This window comes from Osmia lignaria, unplaced genomic scaffold (genome assembly GCF_051020975.1).
Source record: "Osmia lignaria lignaria isolate PbOS001 unplaced genomic scaffold, iyOsmLign1 scaffold0013, whole genome shotgun sequence".
In the NCBI taxonomy this organism is placed as follows: Eukaryota; Metazoa; Arthropoda; class Insecta; order Hymenoptera; family Megachilidae; genus Osmia; species Osmia lignaria.
Window position 1 is genome coordinate 3739143 of NW_027478167.1, and position 6535 is coordinate 3745677.

The window sequence follows — 6535 nt, forward strand, 5'->3', positions numbered from 1 at the left end:
ACGGTGTTTCTGTATCTCTATTATGTTGGTGCGGCTTCGGAACTTTTAAATATCTTGATATATCTCGAGAACTACGCATCAGATCAAAAAATATCATAGAACATAAAAAGTAGGAAACTTAATTCTCTACAAAAAAGGTCTCTTAACATTTTGCCATAGCTCTCTTCGTTTCCGAGATATTTGCAGATTTATCTCAAGGGAAGGGGCCTGACGGACATATTTCGAGATATTTCTTCTTCTTGATGTTCTTCTTCTGCACAGCTAAGCTGGAAGTGGCATTTGCAGCTCGCAATAGTGCAGAGTTATCTCAAAGAAAGGGGCCACGGTGTTTCTGTATCTCTATTATGTTGGTGCGGCTTCGGAACTTTTAAATATCTTGATATATCTCGAGAACTACGCATCTGATCAAAAAATATCATAGAACATAAAAAGTAGGAAACTTAATTCTCTACAAAAAAGGTCTCTTAACATTTTGCCATAGCTCGCTTCGTTTCCGAGATATTTGCAGATTTATCTCAAGGGAAGGGGCCTGACGGACATATTTCGAGATATTTCTTCTTCTTGTTGTTCTTCTTCTGCACAGCTAAGCTGGAAGTGGCATTTGCAGCTCGCACTAGTGCAGAGTTATCTCAAAGAAAGGGGCCACGGTGTTTCTGTATCTCTATTATGTTGGTGCGGCTTTGGAACTTCTAAATATCTCGATATATCTCGAAAACTACGCTTCTGATCAAAAAATATCATAGAACATAAATTGTAGGAAACATAATTCTCTACAAAAAAGGTCTCTTAACATTTTGCCATAGCTCGCTTCGTTTCCGAGATATTTGCAGATATATCTCAAGGGAAGGGGCCTGACGGACATATTTCGAGATATTTCTTCTTCTTGTTGTTCTTCTTCTGCACAGCTAAGCTGGAAGTGGCATTTGCGGCTCGCAATAGTGCAGAGTTATCTCAAAGAAAGGGGCCACGGTGTTTCTGTATCTCTATTATGTTGGTGCGGCTTCGGAACTTTTAAATATCTTGATATATCTCGAGAACTACGCATCTGATCAAAAAATATCATAGAACATAAAAAGTAGGAAACTTAATTCTCTACAAAAAAGGTCTCTTAACATTTTGCCATAGCTCGCTTCGTTTCCGAGATATTTGCAGATATATCTCAAGGGAAGGGGCCTGACGGACATATTTCGAGATATTTCTTCTTCTTGTTGTTCTTCTTCTGCACAGCTAAGCTGGAAGTGGCATTTGCGGCTCGCACTAGTGCAGAGTTATCTCAACGAAAGGGGCCACGGTGTTTCTGTATCTCTATTATGTTGGTGCGGCTTCGGAACTTTTAAATATCTCGATATATCTCGAAAACTACGCTTCTGATCAAAAAATATCATAGAACATAAATTGTAGGAAACATAATTCTCTACAAAAAAGGTCTCTTAACATTTTGCCATAGCTAGCTTCGTTTCCGAGATATTTGCAGATATATCTCAAGGGAAGGGGCCTGACGGACATATTTCGAGATATTTCTTCTTCTTGTTGTTCTTCTTCTGCACAGCTAAGCTGGAAGTGGCATTTACAGCTCGCAATAGTGCAGAGTTATCTCAAAGAAAGGGGCCACGGTGTTTCTGTATCTCTATTATGTTGGTGCGCCTTTGGAACTTTTAAATATCTCGATATATCTCGAAAACTACGCTTCTCACCAAAAAATATCATAGAACATAAATTGTACGGAACATAATTCTCTACAAAAAAGGTCTCTTAACATTTTGCCATAGCTCGCTTCGTTTCCGAGATATTTGCAGATATATCTCAAGGGAAGGGGCCTGACGGACATATTTCGAGATATTTCTTCTTCTTGTTGTTCTTCTTCTGCACAGCTAAGCTGGAAGTGGCATTTACAGCTCGCAATAGTGCAGAGTTATCTCAAAGAAAGGGGCCACAGTGTTTCTGTATCTCTATTATGTTGGTGCGGCTTCGGAACTTTTAAATATCTTGATATATCTCGAGAACTACGCATCAGATCAAAAAATATCAATGAACATAAAAAGTAGGAAACTTAATTCTCTACAAAAAAGGTCTCTTAACATTTTGCCATAGCTCTCTTCGTTTCCGCGATATTTGCAGATTTATCTCAAGGGAAGGGGCCTGACGGACATATTTCGAGATATTTCTTCTTCTTGATGTTCTTCTTCTGCACAGCTAAGCTGGAAGTGGCATTTGCAGCTCGCAATAGTGCAGAGTTATCTCAAGAAAAGGGGCCACGGTGTTTCTGTATCTCTATTATGTTGGTGCGGCTTCGGAACTTTTAAACATCTTGATATATCTCGAGAACTACGCATCTGATCAAAAAATATCATAGAACATAAAACGTAGGAAACTTAATTCTCTACAAAAAAGGTCTCTCAACATTTTGCCATAGCTCGCTTCGTTTCCGAGATATATGCAGATTTATCTCAAGGGAAGGGGCCTGACGGACATATTTCGAGATATTTCTTCTTCTTGTTGTTCTTCTTCTGCACAGCTAAGCTGGAAGTGGCATTTGCGGCTCGCACTAGTGCAGATTTATCTCAACGAAAGGGGCCACGGTGTTTCTGTATCTCTATTATGTTGGTGCGGCTTCGGAACTTCTAAATATCTCGATATATCTCGAAAACTACGCTTCTGATCAAAAAATATCATAGAACATAAATTGTAGGAAACATAATTCTGTACAAAAAAGGTCTCTTAACATTTTGCCATAGCTCGCTTCGTTTCCGAGATATTTGCAGATATATCTCAAGGGAAGGGGCCTGACGGACATATTTCGAGATATTTCTTCTTCTTGATGTTCTTCTTCTGCACAGCTAAGCTGGAAGTGGCATTTGCAGCTCGCAATAGTGCAGAGTTATCTCAAAGAAAGGGGCCACGGTGTTTCTGTATCTCTATTATGTTGGTGCGGCTTCGGAACTTTTAAGTATCTTGATATATCTCGAGAACTACGCATCTCATCAAAAAATATCATAGAACATAAAAAGTAGGAAACTTAATTCTCTACAAAAAAGGTCTCTTAACATTTTGCCATAGCTCGCTTCGTTTCCGAGATATTTGCAGATTTATCTCAGGGGAAGGGGCCTGACGGACATATTTCGAGATATTTCTTCTTCTTGTTGTTCTTCTTCTGCACAGCTAAGCTGGAAGTGGCATTTGCGGCTCGCACTAGTGCAGAGTTATCTCAAAGAAAGGGGCCACGGTGTTTCTGTATCTCTATTATGTTGGTGCGGCTTTGGAACTTTTAAATATCTCGATATATCTCGAAAACTACGCTTCTCACCAAAAAATATCATAGAACATAAATTGTACGAAACATAATTCTCTACAAAAAAGGTCTCTTAACATTTTGCCATAGCTCGCTTCGTTTCCGAGATATTTGCAGATATATCTCAAGGGAAGGGGCCTGACGGACATATTTCGAGATATTTCTTCTTCTTGTTGTTCTTCTTCTGCACAGCTAAGCTGGAAGTGGCATTTACAGCTCGCAATAGTGCAGAGTTATCTCAAAGAAAGGGGCCACGGTGTTTCTGTATCTCTATTATGTTGGTGCGGCTTCGGAACTTTTAAGTATCTTGATATATCTCGAGAACTACGCATCTGATCAAAAAATATCATAGAACATAAAAAGTAGGAAACTTAATTCTCTACAAAAAAGGTCTCTAAACATTTTGCCATAGCTCGCTTCGTTTCCGAGATATTTGCAGATTTATCTCAGGGGAAGGGGCCTGACGGACATATTTCGAGATATTTCTTCTTCTTGTTGTTCTTCTTCTGCACAGCTAAGCTGGAAGTGGCATTTGCGGCTCGCACTAGTGCAGAGTTATCTCAAAGAAAGGGGCCACGGTGTTTCTATATCTCTATTATGTTGGTGCGGCTTTGGAACTTTTAAATATCTCGATATATCTCGAAAACTACGCTTCTCACCAAAAAATATCATAGAACATAAATTGTACGAAACATAATTCTCTACAAAAAAGGTTTCTTAACATTTTGCCATAGCTCGCTTCGTTTCCGAGATATTTGCAGATATATCTCAAGGGAAGGGGCCTGACGGACATATTTCGAGATATTTCTTCTTCTTGTTGTTCTTCTTCTGCACAGCTAAGCTGGAAGTGGCATTTACAGCTCGCAATAGTGCAGAGTTATCTCAAAGAAAGGGGCCACGGTGTTTCTGTATCTCTATTATGTTGGTGCGGCTTCGGAACTTTTAAATATCTTGATATATCTCGAGAACTACGCATCTGATCAAAAAATATCATAGAACATAAAAAGTAGGAAACTTAATTCTCTACAAAAAAGGTCTCTTAACATCTTGCCATAGCTCGCTTCGTTTCCGAGATATTTGCAGATATATCTCAAGGGAAGGGGCCTGACGGACATATTTCGAGATATTTCTTCTTCTTGTTGTTCTTCTTCTGCACAGCTAAGCTGGAAGTGGCATTTGCGGCTCGCACTAGTGCAGAGTTATCTCAACGAAAGGGGCCACGGTGTTTCTGTATCTCTATTATGTTGGTGCGGCTTCGGAACTTTTAAATATCTCGATATATCTCGAAAACTACGCTTCTGATCAAAAAATATCATAGAACATAAATTGTAGGAAACATAATTCTCTACAAAAAAGGTCTCTTAACATTTTGCCATAGCTCGCTTCGTTTCCGAGATATTTGCAGATTTATCTCAAGGGATGGGGCCTAACGGACATATTTCGAGATATTTCTTCTTCTTGTTGTTCTTCTTCTGCACAGCTAAACTGGAAGTGGCATTTCCAGCTCGCAATAGTGCAGAGTTATCTCAAAGAGAGGGGCCACGGTGTTTCTGTATCTCTATTATGTTGGTGCGGCTTCGGAACTTTTAAATATCTTGATATATCTCGAGAGCTACGCGTCTGATCAAAAAATATCATAGAACATAAAAAGTAGGAAACATAATTCTCTACAAAAAAGGTCTCTTAACATTTTGCCATAGCTCGCTTCGTTTCCGAGATATTTGCAGATTTATCTCAAGGGAAGTGGCCTGACGGACATATTTCGAGATATTTCTTCTTCTTGTTGTTCTTCTGCTGCACAGCTAAGCTGGAAGTGGCATTTGCGGCTCGCACTAGTGCAGAGTTATCTCAAAGAAAGGGGCCACGGTGTTTCTGTATCTCTATTATGTTGGTGCGGCTTCGGAACTTTTAAATATCTTGATATATCTCGAGAGCTACGCGTCTGATCAAAAAATATCATAGAGCATAAAAAGTAGGAAACTCAATTCTCTACAAAAAAGGTCTCTTAACATTTTGCAATATCTCGCTTCGTTTCCGAGATATTTGCAGATTTATCTCAAGGGAAGGGGCCTGACGGACATATTTCGAGATATTTCTTCTTCTTGTTGTTCGTCTTCTGCACAGCTAAACTGGAAGTGGCATTTGCGGCTCGCACTAGTGCAGAGTTATCTCAAAGAAAGGGGCTACGGTGTTTCTGTATCTCTATTATGTTGGTGCGGCTTCGGAACTTTTAAATATCTTGATATATCTCGGGAACTACGCATCTGATCCAAAAATATCATAGAACATAAATAGTAGGAAACTTAATTCTCTACAAAAAAGGTCTCTCAACATTTTGCCATAGCTCGCTTCGTTTCCGAGATATTTGCAGATTTATCTCAAGGGAAGGGGCCTAACGGACATATTTCCAGATATTTCTTCTTCTTGTTGTTCTTCTTCTGCACAGCTAAGCTGGAAGTGGCATTTGCGGCTCGCACTAGTGCAGAGTTATCTCAAAGAAAGGGGCCACGGTGTTTCTGTATCTCTATTATGTTGGTGCGGCTTCGGAACTTTTAAATATCTTGATATATCTCGAGAACTACGCATCTGATCAAAAAATATCATAGAACTAAAAAAGTAGGAAACATAATTCCATACAAAAAAGGTCTCTTAACATTTTGCCATAGCTCGCTTCGTTTCCGAGATATTTGCAGATTTATCTCAAGGGAAGTGGCCTGACGGACATATTTCGAGATATTTCTTCTTCTTGTTGTTCTTCTTCTGCACAGCTAAGCTGGAAGTGGCATTTGCGGCTCGCACTAGTGCAGAGTTATCTCAAAGAATGGGGCCACGGTGTTTCTGTATCTCTATTATGTTGGTGCGGCTTTGGAACTTTTAAATATCTTGATATATCTCGAGAACTACGCATCTGATCCAAAAATATCATAGAACATAAATAGTAGGAAACTTAATTCTCTACAAAAAAGGTCTCTCAACATTTTGCCATAACTCGCTTCGTTTCCGAGATACTTGCCGATTTATCTCAAGGGAAGGGGCCTGACGGACATATTTCGAGATATTTCCTCTTCTTGTTGTTCTTCTTCTGCACAGCTAAACTGGAAGTGGCATTTCCAGCTCGCAATAGCGCAGAGTTATCTCAAAGAAAGGGGCCACGGTGTTTCTGTATCTCTATTATGTTGGTGCGGCTTCGGAACTTTTAAATATCTTGATATATCTCGAGAACTACGCATCTGATCAAAAAATATC